This window comes from Choloepus didactylus, chromosome 12, assembly GCF_015220235.1.
Source record: "Choloepus didactylus isolate mChoDid1 chromosome 12, mChoDid1.pri, whole genome shotgun sequence".
Taxonomy (NCBI): Eukaryota; Metazoa; Chordata; class Mammalia; order Pilosa; family Megalonychidae; genus Choloepus; species Choloepus didactylus.
Genome location: NC_051318.1, coordinates 26,158,006 through 26,175,884, shown reverse-complemented (window position 1 = coordinate 26,175,884; position 17,879 = coordinate 26,158,006). Strand labels below are relative to the sequence as shown.

The window sequence follows — 17,879 nt, the reverse complement described above, 5'->3', positions numbered from 1 at the left end:
GTACATTAAAGATAATTGTACTAATAGATGAGAATCATATAGCATTATATTATTATTTGCTAAAATTCTTCAGTCTAAAAATAAGTTTATCCTAAAGAGTTAGAGTTGCTATTTATATATATGGTGGTATTATCTTTTTCTGTATACTGCTATTGACAAAAAAAAAAAAAAAAAAAAAAAATGGCAGGCACAAGAATAACATCATTTTGAAAAATTTCTAAGTATTATTACAACACGAATAGAAAGAGGAGATGATGGGGAAGAGGAAACTGGGGACAGAGGAAGGGAAAAGAGAAAAAGAGAAGAGGAGGACAGAAGGGACAGAGTAACAAAGAGAGATCTCCCTAAATGTTTGGATACATAATGTAAGACACTGGTTCTCAAAATTCTATGTCCAAAAAACTCACCAGGAAAGCTTTATCTAGGTTTAAATCCAGATCCTTAACCCCCATCTTGTATATTCTGATCTAGTACTTCTGTGGTGGTGTCAAAGAATCTACATTTTAACATGCACCCCAGGAAATTTTGATATAGATGGTCCATTTTTGGGTTACTGAAATTGGTCTCAAATCTGGTTTTCACATTAGATTCACCTAGGGAACTTTAAAAATACTGATGTCTGATCTTAGATAGGGTCCAGGAATCAGTACTTTAAAAATCATCCCAGATGATTCGAATACTCAGTCACCCTTGGGAGCTACTGTCTGTGGGATATTGATTTTGGGCTCAGAAAAGCCAGAGTTTTAATCATAGCTCCAACACAGCTGTGCGACTTCAGCGTGACTTACTCTCTCTGGGACTCGGTGTTTTCTGGTGTAAATCAGGGAGCAATAATATCCATCTCAAGGATTGGAACAGCGGATTCTCAAATGATACTGCCTGTTAAAATCACCTGGGGAGGTTTTAAAACCAGGTCACACCCCATGTGAATGAAACCAGAATCACTGGGTGTGGGCTCAGGTATCAGTGTTTTCATAAAGCTTTCAGGTGATTTAAGTATGCAGCCAAGTTTGAGAACCTGTGGGTTCCGGGATTAAGTGAGATAATTATATCATTATCAATATTCTACTACAAATACTGAACATAGTACCTGGCATTCATTGTGTCCTTACTATGTGGGAGGGATTGTTCTAGCATTTTACCTGCGATGCCATTTGTGATCCTCAACACCCCCATGAGGTAGATTCCGTGCCTTTGTGAAGCATCTCCCCCATTGTCTGGCAGCTGGGTAAATGTACACAGAAAAAGGGACAAGGTGAATTAAGGGTAGGTGCAGTCTCTGACCACCTTGCAGCAACCTCCAAGTGCCTGCTGTGATAGATTTACGGGCATCCCTGACTGCCCGGCGTTTGCTGGCGGCTGCAGAGTCTGGCGGCTGCAGAGTCTGCCTGCTGCAGGCTTCAGGTGAGGGGTCATCTGTTCAAGGCAGTGCACATCCAAGTGGAGCAAAACATTCAGGGAGATGAGCAAAGGGTTTTCTTGGGTCTTTGGCAAGAGAGGAGAAAGGGAAAAGATTGCATTTGATGCCAATTAGAAAAAACTTCAGCTAAGACCTATTTGTCATTTTATAGAGTGTCTTATGAGGTTGAGGGGTTAAGAAGAACATAATATTCTACTCTTGCCTTTGCGATTCATACATTTTCTATCCCTTGGAGAGTTACTGACAATGGTGTTTTCAATCTTTCATCTATGAAATGGGTATTTCTTGGGGTCTCCATCTGGCCTGAGAAACAGTGCTGGTGGATTGATTTACATGCCCCAATTTAGACATGTTCTTGGCTTTGATCTGCACACCTATGGATGTGAACCCATTGTAAGTAGTATCGCTTGAAGATGTTAATTTAGCTAAGGTGTGCCCCAACTGAAAGAGGGAGGATGGGCCTTAAGCTGGCTTACCGAAAACTTTTATAAGCAGAAGAAATTCAGACACCGTCAGAGAAAGCCAAGGGATGGAGCCAGAAGCTAGAAGTCAATGGAATCGGCAGAAGAAGGAGGGGACATTGCCACGTAACAGAAAGGAGGGGAAACAAGCCAAAGAACCCCAGTGTCGCTGACAGCACCAGAATATTACAGACTTTGGGGAGAAAACATCCCCTTGCTGATACCTCAATGTTGGACTTCTCCTAGCCTCAAAACTGTGAGCCAATAAATGCCCATTGTTTAAGCCAGCCCGTTATATGCTGATTGTCAGAGCAGCTCAGGAAAACCAAGAAGTGCACATTGAATATGCAATCATATAGCATACGATTAATGGAAAATCGCTAAAATCGTATATGAGCTCTAAGTGTTTCTCTCACTATGGCTATTATTTTTTTAAAGAATATTTTGTTTTGCTTTCTCTAGTCCTCAGATAAAGATCACACTTTTTGCATATTTCTACAAAGAGAGTTCCTTGTATATTTTATGATCTCTATCCACTGTAATAATTAAGTAACAAAAAGCTAAATATATAAGGAAGATTACTTTTTCCCAAGAATCAAAATGGTGATAATGAAACAGGGCCAGTAATCTTGCTTTAATGAAATGGGGAATCTAATCCACTACATTTGGTAAAGATATTAAATCAGAGAAAGCAATAAAACGCGTTCTCATATCAATAAAATGCAATTCTTTATGTTCCTATTATATAAAACGATAACCCAGGCTCCCTGAAGTAGACAGAATCTTGTCTGATTGTTTTTCATGAGCACTTTACAGTCTATTTCGTATGCAATTGGTGAATAAACAGATCTGTTTTTGAAAAATCTGTCCATTATATCATTAGATTGCATTTATGGCATTTTCAGTTGTAAAACAATTTGTACTGCAGATATATGTTTATGTGAAATTAGGGGGATGGTAGAGCTTAATGCATAAAGGTGGGGAATTAAAGAAAAATAAGCAGGGTGCTCAAGCTGCACTTTCTAGTAATCCTTTCAAATCTGTAGTTCATCCAGAAAGCTTTTTATTTTAAAACCAATTTAGAAAGTCAATAATCATTAAATATGCAGAGACATTTGTGTGCTTCCTGATTTCTATTTTGTTTGACATGCTTCCAAATTAGGCTATTAGTGTTTGTTTGTTGCCTCTATAGGAACAGGGTGTGTTGAAACCTATTACACTGGATTCATAAGTAACAGTGCTTTTTCTTGCCTTTCTTGTAGAGATTGCATGACACCAAAAACAAAAACAGTGTTATTTTTTCTTTGGGCCCTTGAAAGAACTAAATGAAGAGCAAGCTCTCTGCTTCCAGTCTTTTCCAATGCCAGAATTCAACCCAAGCTTCCCTGGTACACCCTACCAGCTGGCCCCATCATAAAGCCCATGCCTGATCTTTCCAGGATGGCTCTTTTTTTGTTTGATGCACCAATCATTGACTCCAACAAGCCATGCAGCTATCTCCCTAATGAACTCACTTTAGTGACCCTACCTCCTACCTTGACATTTTGACAAACTGATGAGGGCCCAGAATTTTTCCTATGCTTCTTTCCTTGAGCTGCTTCTGCCTGCCGCTCTGAATTAGGAGGACTGATTCTTAGCTTGGCAAGGTGATCCTTTTTGAAGGGCATGCCCTGACAGAGGACTGGGCTGGCCTCACCCTGGCCCAAACCCTGCTGGGTACAGAATATAACTCCTTGGTGTTTGGCCCCTGGAATCACTCATTCATTACACAAAGTCTTTATCTTTGTGCACATCCTGGAACAATACTCTTAAATAAATACTCTCGGAGGCGTTTTACTCCATGGTTATTTACTTTGCATTTCCATGATTTCAATGGAACACAGAAAGGGAGGAGATAGAAGCCTTGGCAAACAATAATTTGCCACCATCTACGCACAAGGGAACAACTGTGAGGGATATTGCTTTGTTTTCAAAGCGAGGAACGTCACTGACTTGACATAGTACATCTGTGTGCGGACCAGAGTCATTTAGAACATTCCACTTGACAAAGCACATTTGATAACTACTATCTTGAGAGAACAGAGATGATACGGCTTTGAAGTTAGAAGAACAGTTCATCCCCCAGTCCCACCAAAGCCTTGAGATCTTGGGCAAGTCCTTTTAGTTTGTATCAATTGCATTCTACAGTAGAAGAATACTAATAGTTCTCTCACCTACCTCTTGGGATTGTTCTGTGTTTAAAATGAGAAAACATACACTGCTGACCATGCAACAGTCTGAAAATTCAAAGAAAGAAATATAAAGCCATGAAATAGCAGCTGACTTTAAAAACTATTGCTCTAACATTACTGGCCATTATTGCTATCATTTTTTTAAAAAAGACTGATGAGATTAAAAGGTTGTTTTGAAAAGTCATTAAGTCTGCCAATAAAAATGCAGCAAGCTATCAAAATTTGTTTTAGACCCATTCACATTTGTCAAAGAGAACGTTCCTGCTCATTTTAACAACTTCTTCCTCCTACTTATTCCTTTCAATTAACTATGAACACAAAGATCTGCCCTCAACAAATAAACACAGATACACATGAAAATCTGCCAAAAGGAAAAACAAAAGAGGAAGAGGATATACACTTTCTTAAGGTTCACTGCATGAGGCCTACTTACGCCAAACTGATTTCATTCATGCCCAAAGAAAGCCTGTGCTTATTCTTACGATAATAGCCAGAGGTAGGCCACCCCAGAGGGTTGCTGGGCATTTTCCCAGGGATCTAGGGAGTGAGCCTCTATTTTTATTCAATTACAGAAAGCAGGAAGGGATCCAGGCACCAACAGCCTCTGGGATCTTTTGCAATGGTCCACGACTGTGACAATTGTGTAAAAGTCACACAGCTCAAGCCATAACTGCACTCTTCAAATTCTGAAAAAGAATGGGGGACACACATATGGCCCCTCCCCAGGTATAGCTACCAATTCCTTTTTCCTCACACACCTAGGTAGATAATAATACAGAGTAAAAATTTTTTGTTGTTGCTGTTGCTGTTGTTTTAATACAGACAGAAGCTTGTTTACATTCAACCTAGTTTGTCAGGGGTAATGTAACAGCTGGTAGACCAAGCTTTTAATTCAATTGTCCGTCCTTTGCTCAGATCATTTTTGGAACTCATCTTTAAACATTAAAAACTTCAGAGGGTGTAGCACTCTTGTAGATATCCTGAATGGATTAACTCAAGAAACTTTGAAAGTGGGTTTGATGCTTTGGAAGTGATCAAATATCTTGATGCCAGTTTATAAATGTAGTCTTTTCTGAAGCTAAATAATATTGCTTGTAGTGTTAAAGGAAGTATGTTGACTTGCTTTGGAAATAACTAGGAAAATGATTCTGAAGATAGATGTGTTTTAGTGATAGCATTCTCAGGAATAATTTTGTCACATCCCAAAGTAACCATTTTGATGGAACCAAAAATTCAGTGCCATTGCTCTGCAGTTCACGTAAACTTTATTTAAGGGCAATGTTGATAGCTTTTACAGTATGTAGCAGTGAAGTAGCTTGTCCCCCACTCCCCCAACACATTCACAATGTACAAAAGAATCAGTATGGGGCTGCAAAATAAAGGAAACATGTCCATACCCAAGTGGAGCAATTATTTACACAGCCCTAATGGAGACATGCTAAGGCTGATGAGACCTTAGTGAAGAAGGGATGAGTCCAGAAGTATTTTCCTGCAGAATTCTCCAGTTCCATAAATTTTGACAAACAGTGGGATTGCACACACCGTGGAGAACTATGGCCGGAGCATATCTGCTACAGTGATTAAAAAATGATATATATGACATGATGTCATTGGAGCCATCACTTGATATAGAGGAGAATCACATTAATAGAGGTATTCATGACAATGATTATCTCAAGTAATAAGTGAATTTATAGTTGAGTATGGTATTATATTTCTTTTTAAGTCTGGCCACTGTATATAAACTGAGATTTTCTTTTAGAATTTCATTTTGTTACAATTGACAGTATTTATTCAACATGTCTCATAGCCATTATTCAAAACAAATAGTCATAGGCTATCCATGGAGATTTCCATCGAAGACAGGCCACTCAGGAACAAGCAACAAAGAGACACAAAGAAAAAGACGTCCTTAAAAATGCTGAGCTAATATCCAGTCATGGGACAAAAACCAAAATCACATTATATGAAAACAGTTTGATGACACCGTCTTGAGAGACAATGATGAGGACCTTGAAGTGGCTGTTCGGGCAGTAGGGAAATGGATAAGAAATCATTGCTTCAAATCCTGCTGGTAGCCAATGAAGGCTTAGGGAGAAGTAAAAAATTTAGAAACTATTGAAATGATGGAAAGGAAGGCTCTAGCCAATATCCTCTCTGCATAAAATGATTAATTCAAATTAGTACAATCCCATGGGATACTTCTCATCAGCTACAGTGATGAGAAAAGAAATTGTCAAATGCGAGGTTACCAAAAAAAAAAAAAAAAAATTACTTCCCCTAAAGAAAAAGGTTTGAGCTCGGTAACAGGTCTACCTTTAAAACAGTAAAACTATAGATTTGTGGCACTCAGTGATGTGGGGGTGGGTTCTATTAAGTGACAGTAAGCCACCCCCCATATAAAAGAAAGGTGAGCTAAAACTCTCACTTACAAAGCATAGCTAAACTGACAGCTTTCACTTGACAAGGATCCTAGATGTGGAGAATAGACTGGAATTTAGGGGTAAAGATAGAATCTTCCCCTCAGGTTCGCAAAACAAGCTCTCACATTTTCTATTTTCCCACTGACATGAAAATTGCCTAAGAAAAGTAGAAGAGGTCCCAGAGGCACGTTGCTTTCCTTTCCCTTCACATTTTTAGTTGCTCTGTGTGTGTGTGTTTCTCCATGCAAACTTTCTCTTCCATGCAAGCCTGTGACCTTCAGTAGGAGAGTTGAAGCACACACCGCTTCCATTACCCAAATAATCTTTCTTTTGTAACAGTGAGTGGAGGGTTTATCTTACGAAACTGGGCAGACATTTAAACAGCATGTAAATTGTCTTCCCCTCTGATATTTACTTGCAGAAAGGAAAATAGTACGAAGGATAATTTCAACACTTGGCTCACCGAGATGTTAGAATGTGCCTAAGGCTGTTTCAGAGAGAAATCTGTGCGTTCGGGTTGCATGGAGACGTGTGTGTCAGTTTATTTGGAAAGCCAACTTATATTTGATTTAATTGAAGTTATTTAGCATGCAAAATACTGTAAAGCCTATTGTAAACCTGCTTGTTATGTCACACAGCTCATTAAATTTGGGTACAAATTGTGTCCCTTTTCCCACCCCCATCTGACACACACACATTCTTACCCATAGTTTACATTCTAGGCTATGGGAGGGATATCGACCATCTGCTAATACACCTAATACACCCCAAGAGAGGAATGAGGGGAAGATGCTAAACGTCTTTTCATCTATTGAAATATCTTTGAAAGTATCTAGGAATTGATTTGGGAAGTGCATAGTAGAAAGAAGAGACAGCTTACATAAATCATTTAAAATTTCTCCGTCTCTGTTTCCTTACCTATAAAATGGCAATGGTAAGCTAAACCATAGAATCATTTTGATGATTACAAGGGACAATATATTTCTTATTAGGTACTCCACTGCCTGCACTCCATCTTCACCTTTTCCATTGCAAGCTTTCCAACTGTCAGTCCCTAGTGCTATCCCTACCACTTACTGAAGGAAGAGCAGTATTACGAGACAAAAAACAACATACTAAAGGTCAAAGATGGAGGGCTTAAGGAATATTAGAATGATGATAAAAGAAAAAGGTGATCTTTTCCTGGTCCTTGTTTTTCCATTCTCAACAATAAATCAAAGTGATGTACATGAAGACCATCTACACATATATAACTAGGGAATCAACCTAATGTGTCCTTTTTCTTTGATTGTTCTAGAGCAGTTTCAAAACAGGCTTTTCCCAGTTTATAGGCCATCTGTAGGGGAGACGATCAGTACCTCCACTGGCTTGAGGAATGTGGCTGTTTCCTGCAGATTCTCCTCTTTGTCTCGATATCCTTTCTGATGGGTTCCTGACAGGTCACCTGATCAGACTCCTAATGAGCACCCAAGGAATTTCAAATCTTCTGAATGAATAAAGCTTGTCTTCAATAGGAACAAACTATCTCCTACTATACAAGCATGTTCTTGTTTAAGAAGGAGTAAGTCACCTACAAGGACAGCATATAAAAGAAATCAACGAAGAACAGTGCAACTTGACTGGCAGCAAAGCCAGCATGGAGATAATGCTTGGGAGTTGGAGCGGGTATTTATTGGCAGTTCATAAGCCAAACACTCTGTTACTAAAGTAGGGGGAGCTCTGGTTGAGATGAGCCATCAGTTTAATATTCCATGGCTTTTTTTATGTTCTTAGGTCTACATCTTAACAGCCAATTTGGATTTCAGTGCATTCACTTCAATCTCCCAACATGAATTATCAGTCGTTGATATGTTACACGTCACTCCATAACCAAATCAACGGCGGGGGGGGCGGGGGGAGTCAACTTGCTGCCAATAATGTGAGAGTCAGAGCCCCGGGAGCAACCCAAGATCTGCAAATAATGGCTGTGCCTGCTCCGCAAAGGGCACACATTACGCACCTGCACTGCGTAAAGTACTGCCAGTTTCCTCAGTCCTTTTAGGTCACACCTGTACCCATGAGGAAATCAGTGTCAGTGGTGTCATCTTTCAATGCCCAAATGTGTGGGACCTTCAGATCTCGTACCAGGATAATACCCTTATCATTGATACGTGAAATATAAATAAAAATGTGTGGAGTCTCTAGCAGTGGCTTATTGATTTTGGATGGTTTCGGCTCCTTCAGAGGTCATTTCCTGGATAATCATGTCTGGAAACAGTAATTTACGATTCACTAGTCGCACAGCTTGAATGCTGTGATGACCTACTTGGGATCAAATAAAAAGTAGTTTCGTTTATGTTCAATTCCTGGAACCCTTTCAACGATAATAGATACACACCTTTACTACACTATCCCAATTGGTCGACACTGGAAGTAGCAGAGGCCCAGACTGTCAGGGAAACAGGCAAGATGTTCTCTGTCTCAAATAAGCCAGCCTCAGTAAACCTAATGCCATTGACTAACCTAATTCTTAAGTCTGTCTTGGTTGGTGACTGGAAATGCATACTTCTATAAACACAAACTTATGGAAATTTTTCCAGAGGAAATAATGTTAGGTTTTGAATCATTTATTACATGGAGAAAAATAATGGAAAGTTGTAGTTTAGTACAACTAATGTGGTGTTTCCTTCCATTTTCACATTCTTAGAGAAGCAAATGAAGAATCATGAAGTTATTGCAACAAATGAATGGGCTTGGGCTTTGTTTTTTGATAATAAAAAAGGTAAAAAAGATTAAAGTTGGGTGGCATAACCCAAGTGACAGCTCTATGTCTTAATAATATGTCCTGAGACTATATCTTATTTGATTGCTTAGGAGAGAAATGAATATGAAGCAGAAGGAAGAGAAGGGAGCTAATTTTTAAAACATGAGGGGTTTCTCTGTTTGTTGTTTATTCTGTTTTTGTTTTTTAATAAGTCAAGAAACTTAAAGCCAACATCTGAGGCAGCCTCTATTTGGCTGGAAACTTTGGCTGTCACACATTATGAATTTCTGCAGTGAGAACACATGCATAATTTATGGAAGTATTTGAATATCCAAACGTTTCTCTAACTGTCCTTTTCAGCTGACTTTCTTAATGGACAGATTCTAATCAGGGATTTGTATCAAACATAATCCCAAACCCCAAACCAGGACAGATGACATATATGTAAAGAACAGGGTATAAACAGTTATTCACTTTAGTCTCATCCACAAATTGAAATTATATTGCCTTATGCTCATTAATTTGTTTATATTGCTTTTAGTATACTAATTAGACCATTTGAATTTTCCTCTAAGCTAAAACAGATCAACATTTCATTCAGGCCAACTTCTCACCTGGTGGTTCACTTGGTGACATGAACTCATGCCTGCATAAGTGTGATTTTGAAAAGGAATCCAGGAAGCCTGACACTATTTCAAGAGAGAATAAGTTTCCTTGCTTTCTCTTTATAGTCAAGAATAATTAAAAAATATTTGCAAGCCACCAATTTTTAGCAGTATATTTTTATTTTATTTTAATGAAAGCCAATCATTACTTTATAGTCCATTAAACTAGTTGGATAGTTTACATATGGATAAAGCAGCTCACCAAGGGACTAGGAAAAATCTGCACCATGAGCAGAAGAAAACAAACAAACAAACAAAAACCTGGAAACACAGAGGGGCCTTTTGAGGTAAGAACACCGAAATATTGATGTAAAGCTTCAGATGCAGATAGAGTCTCTATCTCTTCATCCTTCCTGAAACCACACTATCTCCAAAAGCTCTTGTCAAAATCCTTCCCCACCCCCCTCCTCCTCTTCACCCCAAGGTGTAACAAAGCTGTTTGGGTTTTTAGCAGTACCTGGCAGTCAATGAGTGACTCTCGGTAATTTCTTCCACAACTGCTCTTTTCTTTCAGAAGAATAATGAACAAAACACAATTTTCTTTGGGATTAAACTTGATCTTCAATATACAAGCCATGTTGGACAGGATGCTGACTCTTTCTCAGCCTCAATTTCCTTTTCTGTAAAATGGAAATAATATGTTCTGCGCCTTTGGGTAATGGTGATGATTTACCTAGTTAGCATCTGTTGTCCAGTTCCTGACAGTTCCGGCAAAGCGCTAGCCTTCTCCCAGGCCTTTGCTAGTTAATTCCCTCCAACTGTCCCCACCCAGGCCCAAGCGCATCAAGGCATCTCTGTCTTCCAATTGATACTGTTCCTCAGTCCACATTTGCTGTCCTTATTTTCATTTCTCTTTCGTATGATTTTTAAAAACCCTTCTAGTCTCTTTATTTTAAAGTAAACTTCTAAGATGGAAATATAATATAAATGCAAAAAGAACACAGATCATAAGTGCAGAGCTCAGTGGATTTTTAACCAAGAGAACAAATCTGTGTAACCAGCCCCCAGATCAAGAAATAGATCTTTTCCAGCACCTAAGAATCCTCCTTGCCCACAAAGCCTACTCAACCCATTGTAAGGTGACTATGCTTCTGACTTAGCTCACCATAGATTAATTTTGCTTGGACTATGTGGTATGTACTTTTTTGAGTCTAACTTTTTTCACTCAACATTGTATGTGTTGTATGCTAATTGAATTGCTGTATAGCAGGGGTCAGCAAACAGCTTCTAAATGGGGTCAGGTGGTAAATATTTTAGGCTTTGTGAGCCATGTGAGTCTCCTTATCACTAGTCAGCTCTGGTATTATAGCACAAAAACAGCCATAGGCAATATGTAAACAAATGATTACTGCTATGTAGGAATAAAACTTCATTTATGGACACAAATTTGAATTTTATATCATTTTCACATCATGAAATATTCTTCTTTAAATTTGTTTTAACTGTTAAAAGGTAAATATCCTTTTTCAAAAAAATTCTTAAGTTTTCAGGCTGTAAAAAACAGTGATGGGCTGAATTTGGCCGACAGGATATCGTTTGCAGACTCTTACTATGTAGTATTCTGTTGATTGAACAGAATTGTGGGTGTATGAGCCACAATTTGTTTAAGCGTTCTATTCTTCATTGACTACTTTTTTTTCCATTTTTGATCCAGAAAAAAATTTCAATGTTTTACATATAAAAACAATGGTAGTGATAATCCTATGTCTAAAAGAAAACAAACAAAAAAAAATTGAATTAATTTTGAAGGAAGATTGGCTTTTTAAAATTTTTTTTATTTTATCAATATCGAGTATTTTCGATGTAGTTAGAAATCCCCCTTTGGGAAATCTACAAAATTGTCTACCATTTTATTTTCTTTTAATAAAAGCTGACTTATCACAAGCATGAATATTCTCAAATATTGGAGAAGGAAATATTCTAATTTGGTTTTATTTTTATTGTGAGTATTGCATAGCCTTGATTTCTTTCATGTATTCATTGCATCTGCATGGATTTTCAAACCACTTACTGATACAATGGGCTTTGTTGGAGTAATTTGGGATCTTTCATAATCTTCTAGTTTTAATAGTGTCCCTATGGGAAAAGTAGTGTGAATTTCAACATTCAACTAAAAAAAAAAAAAAGAACATCTAAAACACAGTCTATTTGAAAACTAGGGATTGCCCACGAAGAAAATTCATTTTTACTTTTCTTTTGTTTTTTGCAAGCTGCATCCCATTTAAATCCAATAGCTGATAAGGACATAAGATGTGATTGTGGAGGGAAAAAAGAATTTCAGTATCCATTCATTCATTTATTTATATATTCAACAACAAAAATTTTTGAGTGATTTCTATGAAAGCAACACGACAGTAGCATGTCATTGTAAGACATGCTATGGGCCTTGACAAATGGTGTTCTAGTTAGTGAAATAAGGCAAACACTTCTGAAACATTTTAAAGTGATGCAAGCTACTATATAGTTAAGTGACAAATGAGTCTTGGGGGCAACCTGTATTACAAGAATTCAGAAAAGCAGTCATTGTTATTAGATGGAGTAGACAAAGGAAGTTTCATGGAAAGGCAAAATTTGAGTTCTGCTTTTGTGAATGTGGATAGGTGTTTTGTGGAGAAAATAGCATTCTGAACTAAGGAAATAACGTAAACAAAAGAACAAGGGTAAGAGAACAAAGCATGGCAGGTAGTCCTTCCTTGTCTGCGAATAAAGCATAGTGGGACTAATGGAGAGGTTGAGGGTGGGAGAAAGGCAGATCAAGGTCAGAGGTTGGTAGATTTTGAAGAGTTGAGAGTAAAGGAGTGATAAAATCAACATTTTAGGAAAGATTAACCCAATAGGCTTGCTAAGGACAAATTGGCAAGATAAACTGAAGGGAAATCAGTCAGTCCCAAAGTCAAGAAAACAAATACAGATGTGAAGTGATAAGAATATGACAGCTATGAAAATAGAAATATGCAGATGTGAGATATGTGGCAGTTAGAGGAAAGGAGGAATCGAATATTTGACTCCAAGTTTTTTAATTGTGTATGACTTGGAGAATATTATTTATATTGCCAGAAATAGGGAAATCTGGGAAGGGAGCTACTGTACTGGAAAAATGAGTTTGGTTTTAAGTGTTTTGAACTTAATCATGAATCCATAATAGTTCCACACTGTATAACAACTGATTTTCTAAAAGAAATTTTGGTCTAAGGCAAGGGTAGACAAAACTCAGCCCACAGGCCAAATCCTGCCCACTGCATTTTTTAATAAATAAATTTGTATTGGAACACAGCCATGTCCATTCATTTACATAATGTCAATGGCTGCCTTGGTGCTAAAACAGCATAGTTGAGTAGTTGTGACATGGACCATATGGCTTGCAACCCTAAAATATTTGCTATCTGACTGAAAAGAAAAAGATTGCAGAATGTGGTCTAAGGTGTACATAGCCTAAAGCAGATAGAAAAAGCTTGTAGTTTCTCAGGAGCATGTCCTTAGATAAGTCCAAACAAGATAGAGTTCCTGAGACGAAGACCAACCCAGTATTGACATGTATGGAAACCATGGGTGGAAAGAGTGAATAGTCCCATTATGGTTCTGATTTCAGAAAATGGCAGAAATTCTGGGAAGAAAAAGTTCAACCCAATAGCTATGGGCAGCTAATCGTGCAAGGAGTTCAAGAGAAGAGCTGGAAAACACTGTTTCCAAAAGGAAAGTGCTGAAAATGAAACCCGGAGGATCTCTCAGTGCAGGGCTTCTCAGAGCAATCTGTTGCCATGAGAGAGGGAATGGGCTCTTACAAGGTACTTCAGCACTCACCAAAGTTGTACAGAAGAATCTGAGGGTAACTTTGGGTTCTAGACTGATGGTTACTTTGCTAGAGATGCATGAGAAGGAAGTGGGTGCCAGAAGACTAGCTTATCTGCAAGGTGCTGTGAACTGATTAAGGAGCTCTGAAATGCATCACTTAGGAGAAGGCAGTTTCACTTCATCTCTTTAATCATTTTACCTAAAAATCTGCTCTCTTCTCCTCTATCCTTCTTCAAAGAGTTACTAATCGTTTAGGTCTCAGCTTAACTACTGCCACAGGGAGGGCTTCCCTGCACCCAGGTTAGGTTAGACCTTTCGAATGTACTAACAGCTAACACTTTGAGACCACTTACCATGTGACTGTTCTGGAAATTTCAGTGAATTTATTCTTTCAATCCTTCCAGTAACTAACCCCATGACATGGTTACTAATAGTATCACATTTTAACAGATGAGCACATTAAGGCATAGAGAAGTTGGATGGTATATCCATGGTCATGATTTGGTAAGGAGCAGGGCTGAGTGTTGAACTCCATGTCCATAGCTCCCTGTACTTCCAGAGCTCCCTACACCTCCCCTTCACATATATTTAATGCTAAACTTAAAGAATCATAAGAGCAGTGGCTGCATCAATTCTAGTCCTCATTGCTTCCCCAGCACCTAGAGCTTGGCCTAGGGCACAGTAGATACTCAGTAAATATTGACACTCTGGCTGGTCCAGTGTAATACAGAAAGAAAGGGGTGACTTGATAATATCTTGAAATATTTACAGAATGGTAAAAGAAAACAAAACAAAAAAATTTGTGGGCCTACCTGTCTATTGCCAATAAACAATTCATAGTAAATCATTTGGATTTGATTACGATTTAAGGTGACAAACGCAATCTTACAAGTTACATTGAGCCTTGGTGAGGCGGCATTTATGAGTGGAATCAGGTGACAGAAGAGTTTACACTATTAAATAGATGGAGATTTATCAATAAAGAAGATGTGCTTTAAGGAAACTGGCAAGCTTGACGGTAAAGGTGTGTCTAGCAGGATCTTGGTAAAGGTCAAAGATCATGTAAGATGGCAAGCAGTACACCAGAATCACATCACCAGATGAATGAAAAGAGAACATTTGATAATGTGGTCCTGGTTAGGCTTTCAGGTCTAACACAGAAGGAAGATACAGAAATGATTGGGACTTAAACTTCCTAGACCTATTTGGCTAAAAGCAGAGAACCTGACTAGGTACTAGCTCGTGGTACTGATTGTTTCATCTCCCAGATTGTGGAAGAAACATTTAGGTTGTCAACTTAAAAAAAGCAGTAACATGGCTTCATCAAGGCAGATTCAAAAGGTTTCAGAGAAAAGGTAAATAGATTCCATGAAATGAGACTCAAAAAGGCAGCCTTCCAAAATGCATTTCTGACTCAAATGAAGAAAAGTGGAAAGTGCCTGAAAACATGGGGTTGGTGTACATAATTCTAACAAGAGGACATAAAACCAAAGACAACTATAGAAGAGAAAGCTAGCCCTCTGAAAATCCTGCCATGACGAGCTGGTATTACAAAATACTAAAAGTCAATAACAAAAAGGAGATTTTAGCCATATTCGGAAAAATAAAAGAAGAATCAGAAAGGTAAAATAGAATGGAAATAAGAGTGTGGGCTCTGGAACTCGTCATATCAGTGTTTGAATCTCAACTTTCTCCTATATTCCATGGGTGAACTTGGGTATTTTTCCGAACCTGCATGGGCCTTGGCTTGATTTTGATTTTCATTTGTAACATGGTAGTCATAAGTGTTCCCACCTCATAGAATTGGTGTGAATTAAATATGTTTGGCATAATGCCTGGCCTAGAGCAAGAGTTTGTTATATATCTGCTCCTATTACCACTGTTAATTAGAATTATATAAAAAGCATGGCTTAAGAGCACTTAAGAAAGAGAAGCATAATTTTTTTAAAAAGGAGAGAAGTAAGATATAAAATAATATACCAGTATGATGAAGATGGATGAATAGATGTGTGAAAAGATAGATATAGACATAATAGAGAGGTAGGTAGGTTGGGAGGTAGGTAGGTAGATAGGAAGATAGAAAGATAGATAGGGATATAGATATAATCTCTTCAAAAAGGAAATACACCAAAATCAATTTTTAAAGAAAATATTTGGTAAAAATAAACTGGAACATGATCGGAGAATAATCATATCTCATGAGGAACAGTTGAAGATAAAACTGTTAAACAGAGAAAATTAGACACAGAGGAATCTTTAGGGAAATTATCCTAGGGTTGTAGGATTCTAATAGGTGTACCTACAATCAATGGGTGGAAATGATAGGGGGCAAATTTCAGATCAGTATGGCAAAGATTGCTAGATGCTTGTCTGGGCTTTTTGAAAGAAGAATAATCAAATGAGTTCCTGTAATGCCCTGAGCCTTGTGCTAAATGACTTGAATTTATTATCTCATTTAAAACCTACCATCACTTTGGAGGGTTGTGGGTCCCCTTCAACCAGAGGAGTTGCAGGGAATTAGAAGACCTCTCAAAGAAATGTTGTTAGGCGAATTCAAGCTTAAAATGAGTTTTGGTTTCTTTGGCTGCTTAAGCAATACCATGAAATGGGTCAGGTTAAACAATGGGAACTTATTTGCTTACAGTTTTGAGGCTGAAAGAAAGTCCAAACCAAGGTGTCATCAAGGCAATGTTTTCTTCCTGAAGACCAACGTTCTGGGCCCAGCTGTCAGCAATCTTTGGCTCCTCTGTGACATGGCAAGGCACATGGTGGCATCTCCTGGTCTCTCCCTTTTCTTCCAAGTTCCACTGATTTCCAGCCTCTTGCTTCCTGTGGCTTTCTTTCTGTGGGTCTGAATTTCACTCTGCTTATAAAGGGCTCTAGTAATAGGATTACGACCCATCCTGATTCAGTTGGGCCACACCTCCTTAACTGAAGTAACCTCATCAGAAGTCCTAATTACAACAGATTTATACTCACAGGAACGGATTAAATTTAAGAACATGTTTTTCTGGGGTATATACAGGCTCAAACCACCACGTGTGATAATCAAATCACCTAATCTATAAGATCCTTTTAAAGCTTCAGTGACACAGCCTAGGCTGGGAGGAAATGAACTAAGGGCAGTGACTGGTAATGAGTCAAGAGGCTCACTTGGGAACCGATGAAGGAGAGGGACCATGCACAAGCCAGACCTGGTGCATGTGCCCACCCAGGCACTCCTTCAATGGTAGGGGCCATAATAGAAAGCAGAGGAAAAGTGCTTCAAGTGAGAAAATCCATTCATAGATCCTTCAGGCCTGTATTCTTGAGAGGAGAAACAGGAACAGAATACAGGTTCCATGATTAAAGCAAACAAGATATTCTGAAACATGAAAGAAAGAATATCCTTTAGAGGATATGTGGGTCTTTATTTACTGACCTCCTGTTTTTTGGTCCCCTTTTGTTTCCATTTTTTCAATTAAGTATTTTACCCCTTGATGACCAGAAGATTCTAGAGTTATTGTGTTTTGTTGTTTTTATTATTTGTTTTTTATGACCTATTGAAAAATAACACATAGATCATGTTGCTGTGGATGAAGGAGGTATGTTGGGAGAAGAAACTAGGGTGAGAAGCCCCTACTCTCTCCACCCCAGTAAGAAAACTAAGAAACCATTTCTCAAGCATTTCCATTGACATGCAACAGCTTGAAAGCATTGTCATTACCTTGGTCTGTTTCATTTGTATTTACATAGTGATTTCCATGAAGAGTCACTGAGGCCTGCCTAACTTATGGTCAGTCTATGAATTTTTTTATTAGAATCATTTCTTTGCATGCACAATGGACTTAATTCTCCACTTTTGTACCAGGAAGGGTGCTAAGAACCCTTCCCACATACCACAATTGATTTTTAAGCTGAGGGAGGAAACCCTTTTCTTTTGCGACTTGTGAAGTCATCCTCCATATAATTCCTAAAGTTTAACTTCAGAAGTGTTCCGAACTGCAAAAAAAATCACCAGAAAATATTTGTATTATCTTCCAAGTAGGCCATGTTGGATGATCACATGGATTTGAAGGCACATTTGTGGAAAGAAAATAAAGTCTCTTTTAGCTACTCTGAAGATGTGACAAATTGTTTTTGTTTTTATTTTTTTTAAATGTGT

At 38.2% G+C, this 17,879-nt stretch overlaps 1 long non-coding RNA gene across 1 annotated transcript in view; it reads right to left on the bottom strand.

The window, feature by feature from the left end:
- LOC119507320 overlaps positions 1-16,561 on the bottom strand; it is a 34,809-nt gene extending 18,248 nt beyond the window's left edge. Inside the window, exons 1-2 of the long non-coding RNA XR_005211202.1 lie at positions 16,378-16,561; positions 10,401-10,563 (exon numbers count right to left, since the gene is read on the bottom strand). This is a non-coding gene — a long non-coding RNA (uncharacterized LOC119507320). The remainder of the gene's footprint in view (positions 1-10,400; positions 10,564-16,377) is intronic.
- Positions 16,562-17,879: the final 1,318 nt, after the last annotated feature.